Source organism: Tursiops truncatus, chromosome 5 (genome assembly GCF_011762595.2).
Source record: "Tursiops truncatus isolate mTurTru1 chromosome 5, mTurTru1.mat.Y, whole genome shotgun sequence".
In the NCBI taxonomy this organism is placed as follows: Eukaryota; Metazoa; Chordata; class Mammalia; order Artiodactyla; family Delphinidae; genus Tursiops; species Tursiops truncatus.
The window spans coordinates 67,747,287-67,762,822 of NC_047038.1; the positions used below are offsets into that span (position 1 = coordinate 67,747,287).

A 15,536-nucleotide genomic window follows, 5' to 3' on the forward strand; every position below is an offset into this window, starting at 1 on the left:
GGTTCTCAGCGAGGGCAATTTTGTCCCCCACCTGAGGATATTTGGCAGTATCTGGGGACATTTTTAATTGTCACAACTGGGAGAGTGGAACAGGTAGGGTACACTAGTGGCATCTATTAGATAGAGGCCAGGAATTCTACTAAACAGCCTACACAAGAAGTACTGGACCCAAAATGTCAAAAGTACTAAAGTTGAGAAACCCTGACCTGGATTAGTAAAGTTGGCACACTTACACTGTTTCTTCAGTGAATACCCATTACACAGATCAGGGTACATGCTTTTCCACTCTTTAGCAATATTTGAAGTCTGCTATCACAACACTCTGAACACAAAATATTCCATTAGTAAAACAGCTATGCTGTTAATTATTTTGTGAATTGTCAAGACATCAGTGAAACAAGAGCTTCTCTGCAGTTCATTAACTGACACAGCTGTGATTCCAGAGAATGTCTACAGGTCTTATCTGCTTAATAAAAACTGACCCAATTCCTCTGTTAATTTAAGCTGTAAGAAGTTCTTGAGAATGGTCCACAAGAGACAATGAACTTCATCTCCCTTTAAAGGCAAAACAAGAATTCTAAAGCTGAGAGACACTAGAAAGTTAGCAGGGGAAACAAGTAAATAATAAATGTACCATGAGATTATTATTTACATGAGTCAACAGTGATGGAGAAATTATAAGCTTTCATAATCCCACTGAGTCATGAACAGAAGGTGAGCTGCTTACAACATAAAAAGAAGAGCACTTTAATCAGCAGATCCATACACCTTCTACACATTCTGAAGTTTCATCCTAAAGAAAAGTTTGATTTCTTCCATAAGTATTTAATGAGACTTCTGAATAATCCTTGTGGCTTAATTTAATAGTTAAATTCATTCAGAGAGAGCTTACACACTTTCAGGTGCTGATGATAAAAATAATATACAAATGATATCATAACGTCATACTGAACTATACCCAATAAAGTAGTACTGAGTAGATAGTCTCTATAGGCTTTTTCTAACACAACCCATCTTTAAACCAGCCAAATGGGTTCTAGTTTGATTTTATGCAATAAACATTGTCCACCTTTCAGATCCAGAAAGACTCTATTAACCAGTATGGGTTGACCAGTCTTTTCTAAAGACATATCTATGGCCTTAAGGAGACTCTCCTGGGTTTCCCACCAACTCCCCCAACCCTTCCCCTGGTCATCCACCGGTCTGGCCATTTACCTATACTTGTTTCGACACGTAGTAGAAGCTCCTAGAGTCTTACTTGACTGTCCTCACTCCCAGCCCATCATTCTCAGGGTTCTTTCCACTACATGACCCTGCTTTTCTACATAATTCGATAGATTTCCACATATACACACAATGTAAGTAGCCATTCTCTCTTCTTTGTCAATCAATTTTGCCTATATGCTTACAAGCAAAAATTAGTACAAAAGAATGGGAAACTTGCAACAGAATAACACTTACAAAAAAAGTTAAAGACTCTTAAATACTATTCAGGAAACATAAGTTGAAAGCAATCCTGTCTGACATAACTGTGTGAGGCTGTCCCTCTGTAATTCAGGTTTGTCCACCAAAAATAAGTTTAGTAATTGCTTCTAACATTAGCCCTGAAAAGCTTAAACACATAGTCATATTACTTTAAATACTCCAAAAAAATCAACTCCACAGTTAACTTATGGAAATATCTAGTTCTACTAATTTAATCATAGAGAATATCTACCAGTAACATTTGTTATAATAATATTAAGAAACACTTCATTGTTACATACTTCCCATAGTTATGGACTGAATTGTATCCCCCAAAAATTCATATGATGAAGTCCTAACCAATATCTCAGAATGTAACTATATTTGGAGATAAGGTTTTTGAAGAGATAATTAAAGTCAAAAAAAATAAATAGGGTGTTTATCATATCAGACTGGTGTCCTTATCCGAAGAGGAGATTAGGACACAGACATACCAGGGGGAAGACCATATGAAGAAACTAGAAGCCAGCCATCAACAAGCCAAGGAGAGAGGCCTTGGAAGAAACCAACGCTGCCACCACCTTGATCTCAGACTTCTAGCCTCCAGAATTGAAAATAAATTTCTGTTGTTTAAGCCACCCAGTCTGGTACTTTGCTATGGCAGCCCCAGCAAACAAATACACTCAGGTAGCCTAAACATTCTGATTTTTGAAAAATGTTTAAAATGGAAGAAAAAGTTCCCATGTAACATGGATTATTTCCATAATTAAATGTGATTTACCAATTTTGGCCTATCTGCATCTGACAGAAAAAAAGGAAATGGAGCAGATACTGCAGTCAGCCAGTCCTCTGCGTCTCTGGACACTGAGTATCATATATTTATGCTTACATTAAGTCTGACCAATCAGTTAGTTTTGCATTTATAAATGTATAGTTATATTTCATTTTGGCTTGGGAAAAAAAAAGGTTTTATCAATAAAAGTGTAAGGGGGTTGGCGTGTCTTTTTCACCACTTAATCCTCAGCACCTAGAACTATTCTGGACATTGTCATTGCTTAATCAATAGTTATTGAATGCTGAAATAGTCAATGAATAGAAAATACTAGTAGCTTCTGGTTCCTGAGAAGATGGCAAACTAGCACAGGCTGCTGCTTCTTCCCCTAAAATTCATCCTTTGGACAAAAGACAGAGAGAATCATAGATCTGAGGAACCAATGTAAAAGCTATGAGAATCCAATAAAGATGTTAAATTTTGAAAAACTAAAATAAAAAAATTAAAAGAAAAATAAAAACTGTGAGAAAACTGTTGTGGCAGAGCATGGCTAGGCACAGGAGGATAGTTTTGGGAGGGACCCTGCTCTCGCCTCTCCTAACCATTGTCTTAAAAGAATCACTGTCTGTCCCACACTATTTGCCAGACAGTAGTAACAATATATCTATATCAAAGTTATCTGACCCAAAGCAATATAAGCGACCAATAAAAGAAAGGAAATGAAAATATGTGTCTAGAACCAAGTAAAACAATGCTAAATAACATATACTAAAAAAGAAAAGAGAAATGAAAGAATATAAACTGAATAATGCATATAAACATGTATACGACACTTTAAAGTATCATTTAAATGAAGATTTATTTTAAGTACATTCATCAAGAAAGAAAAAGTGTTGGAAAAAATGAGCCAATCCTTGAACTTGGAAAGTGGGAAAAAAGGGCAACATAACAAACCCAGAGAAACAAGGAAGAAGAAAATAATAAAGACACTAACAGAAATCAATATATAGGGAACAAATCCACCCAAAAAATGAGGAAAAACAAATAAATAAAAGCTTTTAGGACATTAATAGATAAATAGACTCTGGCAATTAGTTTTGGGAGTGAGAAGGAGGGAGAGAAAGAGAGGAAGAGAGAGACAGAGGGAGAAGGATGGGGCAGACAAACACAGGGACAGGGAGAAGATATAAATAGAAAAACAGAAGTGAGGAAGGAATAACTACAGACACGGAAGGATATTAAATTGGTAAAAGAATATTATGAGCTCCCATATGGTACCAAATTTGCAAACGCAGACAAACATTTATTTCTGGAAAAATACAAAATGTGAAATTAATATGAAAGGAAACAAAAAACTTGAATAGATTAATAAGTACTAAAGAAATTTAAAAGGCAACTTCTCTTCCTCCACAAAATCCCCTGGTCTCGCTGATTTTTAGGTGCACTCTACCAAACTATCAAAGAACAGATAATTCTTATCTTTCAAGGAAAAGCAGAAAGAAAGAAAGGTGTCCATTTTATGAGGCTGGTGTAATTTTTATTCCAAAATTAGATAAAGATTGTGCAAAAAGAAAATTATAGGCCTATTCAATTACAAATAGTGCAAATGCCAAAAATAAATATTAGCCAAATGAAAAGGTATATTAAAAGAAAATTCAATATGACTAAGTAGGATTTATCCCAGCATTGGGAGAAAATTTTAGTAAAAAAAAAAAAACGCAGCAATATAATTCACCATGTCATTATATAAACATATAAGAAAGAAAGCATATAATTATTTCAAGAGATGGAGGAAGATGGATTGGATAAAACCTAAAACATATTTATAATTAAAAAAGAAATCTACTCCTAGAAAACTAGGAATAGAAGAAAACAGACTAAAATTGATTATGGTTAAGAACTAAATACTAAAGCAAATATTATGCTTAAAAACTTCATTTAAGGGAAAATTTTAGACACTCTTTTTACAATCAAGATAGGCATTTATAAAAAATTGTATATTGCATTTTGGGGGACTTACAGAATTGCAAGAGGTCCAAGAAACTGCAAGATTATATATGCTTTAGATAGTACTATAAATCCTGGCAAGTGCTCTAAAAAAAGACAGAGATATAAAAGTACAAAGATTGGAAGGGGAGCAATAAAACTGTCCTTTAGGTAATATGATGGTCTACAACAGAAAAAATGATAGAATTAGACAAACTATTAAAATGAACAAGAAGAGTTTTATCAAATACAAGATCAATTTCTAAAAACATGAACATTTCTCTATACTAGAAATAACCAAATAACCAGCTATATATGAGAAATAAAATACCCTTCATAATAGAAATCATAGAAAAAAGAAAATCTAGGGCTTCCCTGGTGGCGCAGTGGTTGAGTCCGCCTGCCAATGCAGGGGACACGGGTTTGTGCCCCGGTCCGGGAAGATCCCACATGCCGCGGAGCGGCTGGGCCCATGAGCCATGGCCGCTGAGCCTGCGCGTCCAGAGCCTGTGCTCCGCAACGGGAGAGGCCACAACAGTGAGAGGCCCACGTACCGCAAAAAAAAAAAGTAAAACTGAAGTTAATAAAAGAAATAATCTTGTTTAATGTTTCCCTTGTTATTTTTGACATCCTGTGATAGTAGTACAGGCCTAATTGTTACTTTGAACAGTAAAATAGGCCTAGGGAATTGGGCTGGGTGATATTATAATCATAAGTCAGAGGCAGATCAGGGCACATGAAACGTAATGGAAATTAACTTGTACAAACAAGTTAAAAAGAAGCTCATTTTATCATACCTTTTTAAAATACAAATATAAAATTTGATGAAAATACCAAATGTTTTTATTTTGCATATAAACATAACCTATTTGAGTTTGAAATAAATTATAAACAGGGAATTTTCCTATGCCGATGCACAGCAAAGAACAAGTATGTTCAGGCTTACATTACTATCAGTGCAGTTTCATTTAGGATAAGAAGTGATGATCTCTACTGAAAATAATTTGATTGTGACCATTAAATGTGCTAATGGGAAAAGAGTAGTGTCTGGCCTGGAAGTCAGGGGCTTGGGTTCGAGTTCCTTCTTTGGCTCTAGCCAGAAGTATGATTCTGCCAAAGTCACTTAACCTCTCTGGGTTTCAGTTTCCTCATCCATGAGTGAGGAAGTTAATCAAAATATTGATTAGTCTTATCAATATTTTCTTGGATTCTGGACCCTTCTGAGAATCTCATGAGTACTAGGTATCTCTCTCCTAAAAATGCTCAGATGATTATGCACAGAAAATTGTGAATCAAACGTTCAAGGATTCACAGATCTGCAAGGGGTCCCTGCACCTCAGATTAAATACTTGTAAACTAGCAAATAGCTAAAATTCCTTTTAACTCTAAAAGAAAAACAAGCAGAGATATATGTCAAGGAAGAATACTAGATTTCTGGCTTCTGTAACAGAATGCATGAAATGGCCATTGACTGAAAAAGACAACACTGAAACTGAAATAGGTATTGGTAGGAGTGGGAGAGGAGAGAGACTATGAATTTTGGACTTGTTAACTCGGACATAATAAGTCAGACATGTCACTCACATATTTGCATGGAAACATTGAATAGAAGCTGGGTTACCAGTAGGTACGGCACTCAAAGGAAAAGTTTATGCTTTTTATGGACATAAATTTGGGAGCCATTAGCATATACATGAGCATACATCAGCATATACATCATGGTGATGAGAGCTCCCAGTGACAAGGGAATGGTAAGAAAGGACACAGAACAAAACTTAAGTAACTCTAATATTTAAATGCTAGGTAGAGAGTGATGACCCTACAAATGAAACAAAAGGAAGAGCCAAAGAGATAACCATACTGTTGTGTCATAAACTTCAGAATGCTGAAAGTATACCTTATAAATTGGTGAATAGAAAAACATCTCCTCTTTCCTCTGGGTCTGACACTGGCCCATGCTTTTGCACAAGGTTTGGATAGAGGGTCAGACATTAGATTTTATTCCCTCAGTCCCTTAGGCATAAGCTGAACGGCCAGATGCACAGAAGCCAAGAGAAGGTGTTCCAAGACAGAACAGTCAACAATGGCAAATGCTGATAAGAAGTGGAAGAAAAGATAGATAGCTACTGAATTGAATGGCATGGATGGAAAAGTAGAGGCCTTTAAAGGGGCTGTTTTAAAGGCGTGTTGAGGACAAAAAGTCTGATTTGAGTGTACTGAGATATAAGCACAAATTGAAACAATGGAAATATTGGCATCAAAATACAGACCGTTCTCTCAAAAAGTTCAGTTGTGTAAAGTGGTAATTGGTTAGATATAAGGAATAACTTTCAAAAACTTCAGCTATGTAATGGAGTAGTTGGATAAAAATAAGAAATAACTTTGGGGACATTGCATTATTGTTTTCATGGAAAGAACTCTAGCAAGTTTGAAAGCCAATGGGAAGGATACAGTTGAGAGAGAGAGGTTGAATGCCAAAAACTAAAGGTAATAATAATTAATGCAATATTCCTAGTAATGGAAGGATGGAATGGAATGGCAGTGATAGGACCCAGAGCATAGAGTGGAAGAACTGTCCCAGGACAGAAGAGATAGTTCCTCTATCAGCAGGTAAGGTAGATAAGATGGTTTCAGTTGTGGATAGTTTGCATGATTGGCAGCAGAAACATGAATGAGCAGGAAGATGAATGAATGTAATGGCTTCCATTTTCTCTATAAAGAAACAGATAAGGGCATTTGCTAAGAGTGATGATCAAGAATAGGTGAGGTAATTGGAGGTTTAAAGAAAAGTTATAATAAAAATGTACTGTGACGATTAGAAGGGTTTACCAGAGAAGCATGGGAGATTTGCCAGGCAGTGCTGATGGTTTATTTAAAACTGGTGTTCATGGATTTTTAGTAGAAATGATCTTCTCTGTTGTGTGGTTTTCTCTGGAAGTTCTACGTTACTTGATTATAGCAGGGAAAAGTTGTTAGTTAGGTCCACTCAAAGCTGCCAAAGGGATTAGGAAAAAACAAAAAAAGATGGAAGAACAAGAGTATTTAGGATATTTCTAGGAGAGTCACTGCGATTACAAACCTGTAACCTAAATAGATAATGAGGGCAGTGAACTAAAGAAGGCTAATGAATGGAGAGGAAAAGGTTATAATAGAGAATGATGACACAAGGTGGCAGAAGAGGATGTTATAATGAGATTTTGAATTAATAGTTTTGAAGATGGAGCAACTATGCCTATACAGCATATGGTTTAACTTTGTTGTCCTGAGTTAGCGATCAGAAAAATACAAAATTTATCCCAAACTTTTTGTCTCCCCCGGTGATCTTTCTATCTAGGAAGTTTACTGGTAATCCTCTTTCCGTGAAGGCACGTTTTGAACAGGGCAGAAGTACAAACTCTTACAGATATGGTTATGACTATAATGACCATCTTGATTAAAATGAACTAGACTCATTATTTTCCTCCTGCCCCTAAATCTGTCCTTCCTCTCATCTTCCATAGTCCTGTGAGTTCTTCTAGGTACCAAGTACTGAAGCATGAGAGTCACCTTTGACTCCACCTCGTACCTCCCTTGGACTCAATAAGCAGTCCACAGCCCAAATAATTATTTCTTCACAATGTGTTTCATATCTATCCCCTCTTCTCCATTCAAGTTATCATCAGCTCAGTTCAAGCTAGGCCCATCTCATGCCTGGACTCTTGCAGTCACCTCCCAAAGGCCTGTGTTGCTATAATTTACGCCCTTCATGCTTTCTTTGGCCTCAATACCTTTAATATTTGCCATTATCTTCAGGATAAAGATCTCATTTGTTTTGTATAAAAATACCACCTATATTGTTAGTCCCTGAAGTTAAGGATATTTATGATTTATACATTTTGATATTCCTCGTTAAACAGTCCAGCTTCTAATAATTACTCAATAAACATTTATGAATTTGACACACTCACTTGGCTCTGACACTACTGTGTATGACACCAGCTTTGTCAAAAACCTAACACAAAAAAAATTCCTTGGTTTAAGTCTTCCAAGGAATATACTGCCCTCATGTACTCATTTTCTATCAGGATAGCTGTAGACAGATATATGCCTAGGTGACCAGTAATCTATGGCAGATTTCAGCCACTTCTCTAAGATGACCTTCGAGATTTTCCGAACACAGCTGGATTCATGACTTCGGGCTTCTTTCAGACTGATGTTCCCTCCACATCACTGTACTGATTCTACAAAGTGATCTGTAAGTTTTTTTCCATGACACTTGGACAGTTTAGGTCTTGATCAAAAACGTGGGTAGAAGCTGAGAGTCTGAATATCTGTAATCTTAAGAGTGTTAGAGGATAGGCCACCCTCATCAAAATTATGATGTACATGGAATTTGTTTTTCGCACACAAAGCTCTGCTTTTACTCCATGTTCCTCTCGTTATCTTTCCCTCTATACCTTATTCAGGTATGAAATGTCTTTAATGTTCTTTCTTCCTTCTATCTTTATTAAAACATTTTCTTTAAGACAGTATCCTACCTGTATCTATAATCTAGTACATAGAAATAAATCATTTATTAGCTACCAATTTTTAATAATCGTAATTTATTTTTCATTATAAAAATACCAGCTGAAAATAAAAGGTGTACAAAAATAAAAGTTATTTAAAAATCCTACAATCTAGAAATAACTAAGTTATTTTAAAGCCTTCCAGGCTTTTTAAATGCCTGATCATTGACTTGCATCTTTTTTAATATAATTATCAGCATTCTATGCATACAGATCTCTGTCCTATTTTTTAACTTAATATTCTAGCAAGACCTTAATTCTTCTCAGTACCCACTTGTTTATAATTAGGGAAATTCTTAAACATTAATCTGGAAAACTGCTTAAAGAAGAATATGCTCAGGCACCCAGAGATTCTAAGTCAGTATGAAACAAATATTGAAGTTTGAGCAACATCTGAGGTTCTACTACTACAAGTTCCTTAGACTATCACAACGTTACTGATTTCCTTACCCACCCTGGAGGAAGCAACTAGTTGTACCAACTACTCATTTATCAGTACTTTTTTTTTTTTTTTTTTTGCGGTGCGCGGGCCTCTCTCACTGTCGTGGCCTCTCCCGTTGTGGAGCACAGGCTCCGGACGCGCAGACTCAGTGGCCATGGCTCACGGGCCCAGCCGCTCCGCGGCATGTGGGATCCTCCCGGACCGGGGCACGAACCCGTGTCCCCTGCATGGGCAGGCGGACTCTCAACCACTGTGATACCAGGGAAGCCCTTTCAGTATTCTTAAACTAGCTCTGCTCTGCTCTTCAGAGCACCCACACTAAAATCCACAAGCCTGGATGAATCCCATTATCTACTCTCTCTACTTCTGTATCCACATCAGAGACCATCCCCGTCATGCAATTCGTTACTACAAATTTATAATTTTCTTTAATTACCTCTAAAATCAGTAATGAGCTCCTAATTGGTAAATCTAATTGATGTTTTCAGTCTTAATCGATGGTCAACCCTGCAGCATTTATACTGTTCTGCTTAAAACTCACTTCTTTGTGCTTAAAACTTGTTTTTCCCATAAATTCCACAACCACTTCTCTCTTCTGACACTTCCAATGTCCCACGGGCCTTTCTCAGTGTCATTCACGGGCTCCTCTTTGTTCACCTATTCCTTCAACAGCTTCAGCACAGTCTCTCCATGATCTCTTTCTGATCATTCATGTGATATCCAGTACCTGCATTTTGAGACCTATCCACCTGAAAATTACACAGATATCCCAAATTTAACAGATCTAAAACTGACCTTATCATCCTCTCCTTAGGGATGGGGGCAGGGCCTCACTCATCCAGTATGCCTTCTCTCAGTTACAGCCATCACCAACTGGAGTCATCCTCTATATCTCTTTCTCCCTATTCCCTACATTCAATAGGTCAAAATGTTTGAACTAACACACAAGATCAGATGGTCACATTGGACGCCCATGAAACAGATCAGAGTATCAAGTGTCACCAACAATTTAAAGAAGAGAGGCACAGATGAAACCAGGAGTGGTCTGGGACATCCCACATGACTCCCTAGTTCCTTCCTTCCCACACAGGACATTCACTCTCTGGCCCAGAATGATCAATGAGGGATTCAAGGGAAGTTTTATGGGGTTCCCCACACAGACAAAGACATATAAGTTATAAAACTTCTACATGTTATATATCCAGAGAAATGAATAGCTCATATGGTATCCTCCAGGGATCCATGCCTTATAGATTCTGTACTTATTTACTGTAAGTCATCCTTTAACCAGGGTCATTTGGAAAAGACGTTCACTAATTAAGATCTCTTCTTCCTATAAACAGCATTCATCTATTTACTTGGAGAGCCAGTTGACAAGGAGAATAGACCAAGTCACCTGCCTTCTTTTCTTTCTCCCAAGGTATCCTCCTGTGAAGGGAATAAATGAACCATCGGTCAGCTGCCAGATGCTTTAATTCCTTCTTCCCAAAGTTCAATTGACTATACCACCTACATAGCATCAGAATATATCCCTTACTTCCTATCTCTACTGGAGCACATCAGCTCATCTCTGGCCTGAAACTTTCCCATAACTACCAACTAACCAAGTAACTTCAGTTTCCCCAAGTACATGTCTCACTCTGCTGCCATAGATGCTTCCTGAAAATGCACATTTAACCATATCCTTTTCTGGTTCAAAATCCTTTGGCCAATATAAAATGTACTTCATCAGCTTTCCCCCGCTTACATTTCCAGATTTTTTCCCCCAACACGTTCCCTGATATCCAGCCAGACCAACCTATTCTCTAACACTCCATGCCTAGCAAAGCCCCCAAGCTCTCACATGGATGCCCACGTTCAGCCAATACTTTGCAATGCCATCTTTTCTTGAATGCCTTCCCTGAACCCCCACATTCAGTTCAGGCAATAATCACATCCTCTGTATTGCCACTGTTCTTTGTAAATAAGTAAAATAGTTCACTTTAGAAAACCTTGACTTTGAATAAGATGTTGTGCCGAGTTTTTTATTTGCATCATACAATTTAATCCTCAGAGCACCCTCTGAAGTATGTACTGTTATTCTGATAATTTACAAAAGAGGAAACCATGGCTTGGATACAATACATGACTTATCCAGAGTCACACAGTTATTAATGAAAAAGGTTGGGATATGAATGTAGCCCTGTTTTACTCCAGAGCCCTCCTCCTTAAACTCAGTCATAGTATGTCTCTACTCACCCATTACACAGCTTCCCTAATTAAATCAACAAACATTTGTTAAATGACAATTTGGTGCCAGGCACAGTGTGAGGCTTCACTGAGGAAGGCACGGAGAGTAAATCTAATTTAAAAAGTCACTCTCTCTAATTAAAGAAATCACCAGTTTTAATTTCACTTAAAGAACCAAACTAGTATATACCACCCCTTGCTACTTCAATCAAGAATTAGAGTGTCAGACACAGTGTGAGATTTCATTCCATAAGGAAGGGAGAGTAGATCCAATGTGAAATTATATCCTTAACTTGATTAGCAAAAAAATCTGCATCAGGTTTAGCAGTGAATTTCTCTGGGGATTTAAAGTTACCTAGAAATTGCTGTCATTCATGGGCTTTTGTGGGATCATTTATTACATTGCACAGGCATTACCGTTGCCGGTACTTTTTTTTACATCTGCCCTATATCTTGCACTTCAGTGACTTAAACTCACATTCCCTTGCCAGACAAAAGATATTCATCTGGCACACAGCTGGGGTAGAACCCTCAGCTTGTATCTCACCTGTGACAGAGACAGAGCATCTTAACCAGCTTCTTCCTCCTAGTTTACCTCAAAGCAATTTATATATTGTTACTATTGGTTCAATTTATATATGATAATTCAAGTGAGGCGCTAAAAACACCTGACATGTATCATCTCATGCATGCTCAAATCATTCTTAAGATGAGAGATGGGGAAATAATCTCAAAGTATTTAAGGGATTTTCGTGAAATCAATAAGTAGAAAGTGACAGAAACAAAAGGTTAGCCAAGATCCTCTGATTTTCTCTAATCTTTGCCACAATCCATATACACTTTAGCATTACTACAACGATAGATGTCTAACAATTTAGCAGATTTTCATTTATCCTAGACTCTAACATGCATATTTTGAAACTACATACTTGTAGTGTATATATACTTCCACTATACACTTCTAGTATATACTACATACTTCTAGTATATACATACTTCCACTACATACTTCTAGTATATACATACTTCCACTATATATATATATATGTGTATATATATATATGTATATATATATATGTGTGTATATATATATATACATATATATATATATATATATATATATATTCCTCAGGTAATTTTTTTTATTATCCAGGCTGAGATCCTACTTCCTATATTGTTCCTCATTGATACCTTGCACTGAAATGATGTCATTAAAATTACTAGTCTCGTTTCTACTATACACACATTAGTACATAAAAGAATTCCCATAAAGGGATTTATACAATGATGTCTTTGTAGAAATGAGATGTGTGTGACTATGAATATATGTGCAGGCATTTTAATAAAAATTATTGTCTTTCTGAGATGTTCTTCTTGAAGTTAATTGAGGCACAGGGTGTGCAGAATATAGTGCATGGGTCTGCTGTTTACTAGCAGGAAGAGGATAGATAGCTGAAAACCAAATTTCCTGATTCCACTGAGATGGGCTTCTGGATGTAACCCGTGTTGCATGAATCAGCTGTCCTCCTACAGACTTTCATTCAGAATTCAGAGGAGGCAGGGAGCATGATGGTTTTGCAGGGGAAGTTCTCTCTGGCTATGCTGGTCGATTCTTATTCTGAGTCCCCTGTTTGTGACAAAGGCAGCAGCCCCATCAGGGGCCAGTTCTCCAGAGTGCTTTAACATCCTCCTTCCTAGGGTCTATTTCTTCATTCCTTCCTATGATTCTATGAGATATGTACATCCTTAATAAATCCCTTTCTGCTTAAACTAACTAGAGTTCGTTTGGTTTTATGTAGCTAATGAAAATAACTTAGACTAGAGAATGTGGCTCTTGCTGTGATAACAAACCTAAAGTAGGGCACTGGTTGAATGTAGCAGGGAAGCAGTCCAGTGGTTGGCCACAGGATAAGGATGTCATAGATGAAAACACAGACAACAATTATTATGTGACAGTGACCATATGGTCAAATTATGATCCTTAGAAGGTAGACATATGCCAACTACCTTAAAAGGTAGACATATGCCAACTAAAGCTATAGCATGAGATAAAATGCTAGGAAATTTCAAAATATTATTGTGTAGTGTTGGTTTCCTGCCTCTTTCAGCATCATCTTATAAGAAAGACCCACCTAGAAAACCTTCCAGAAGAGATAGAAAAGAGCACAGCTCCTCTAAAGGAGGCACTCTTTTCTCCCTTTCCCTGTAAGAGGAGTTGAAGGAGAGTCCTACAATTTGGAAACGTATGAAGTTGACAAATCCAGCTATTTCTATACCACAAACCAAGGCAGTTAAAAGTTGTAGCTGCATAATACCAAGTAACCTACCAAGGACTTAATGGGCTGTGTCAAAAGAGCACATAGTCTCTCCCTGCTCAAAGACTGAACAGTTTGAACATCCTAAATAATACATGCAATTGACTGAAATGCTGAAACATATAAAATATCCATGATTCCACAACTACACTTGAGAGAGACAGAGACATTGAGAAAAGCAGCAGCAGCAGAGGGGAGGAAGAGGAGAAGAACAAAGATGATGACTGCCATAACAGGGAAGTAGGAAGGAAAGCACCAGAATACCAAACAATAGCAGCAACTTACCGAGTACCATTGGAAGTTACAAGGGAACCAACTCCTCACTGTCAAAACGGCAAGAAATAAGATTTATGCATTTGCCCTGTCTTTCCTCAATGAACTATATTTTAAGTAACTCATGAGAGAAAGTTCTTCATTACAAGACTCCACATAACAAATGTGAAAGAAATGATAAAATTGGAAAATCATGATTTTGCAACACGTAATGTAATATCTGCATCAGGCAATGGTCATCGATGATAAAACTATTAGGTAAACATTTGATGGGAACTTATAATGAAGAGATAGGACTGAGACCACTCACCTCTACCATTTAATTATTATAAAAATAGTCTTGCCCTCCAAAAAAGCAGCAGCAGAATCTAATCAAGGTTGACTTAATGTTCACTTACAGAAAATATAAGAACAAAGGAACAATTTAAATAACATCAGAAGAAAGAAAGCAGGCACAATCAGAACAACAGACCTTATTTCTGTAAACAAATTGATGTCACTACATGTAAAGAGATATAGACAAGGATAGAAAATTAGAATGAGAAATAGGCAGAGGAGGAACTATTCTACATTAAGAGAGAAGGCACATAAAAATAAAATAAACAATCGAGTTAAAAAAGAAAACTATAAAATTTTTTTTGAGACAATCTTGGAAATAGGATTATGGATTATGGTTCAGATATTATACAAAATATTATCTGCCTTGTTAGAGTTGATAATGGAGGCTGGTTATATAAGAAAATAGTCATTTTTGTTTTAGATACTAAAATATGTAGGGGTGAAATCATATTTGGGGTTGGCTTTAAGATGCTTTAACAAAAATTTCAGAGATGAAGTGATATTTTGATTATTGTTGAATCTAGGAGATGAATACAGGGGAGGATTTTTTTTTAACAATTCTTTTGTTTTCATTAGGTTGAAAATTTTCATAATATAAAAAGTTGTGTTTAAAAGGCAACATCAACAACAAAATCTAACTACAAAATTGCAGCCTTAGCAGGAGGTACTCTTTCACACAAGGGCGCCTGCCCTACTGACAAAGCTGGCACCATCCACGTAGACCATCAATTTAAGAGAGGGGGAAGCGAGTGATTCACAGAGGCCACAAAATAAAGAGTCTTCAGGCCTAAAAATGACACTACACAAGATTTTTGTTGCTCTTAATTCACGCATGAAACTGACCAGAAGTGCAGTACAATTTTGAAGAAATTCTTCTGCCAAAGAAACTCCAAGACTAGCCATCCGTAGCCTAGGCTATTTAACCCTAAAGCAACCCGCAAGGAAGGGAATTTTACTCAATGACAGAACCAAGTGCTGTCAGGTAGGTTTAACAAGGAATTTTTTCTGTTGCCAGTAAAGGGAGTTTCTGCCGTCTGCAAGGTGGGATTTGCTATAGACCTGTGATGCTGTATGTTTCCTATTTTCCCATTTTTGGAACAAAATCTTTCAGTGAAGTCATCCTGCTCCTATTTGACACTGTTTATTGAATGCACTGAGGGCAAATAACT

The 15,536-nt window shown here is 36.9% G+C and overlaps 1 protein-coding gene across 1 annotated transcript in view; it reads right to left on the reverse strand.

Annotated features, from left to right (window-relative positions):
• The window catches only part of KCTD8 (potassium channel tetramerization domain containing 8), a 252,532-nt gene that overhangs the window by 222,602 nt on the left and 14,394 nt on the right, over positions 1-15,536 (reverse strand). The gene's annotated exons all lie outside the window — the stretch shown is intronic.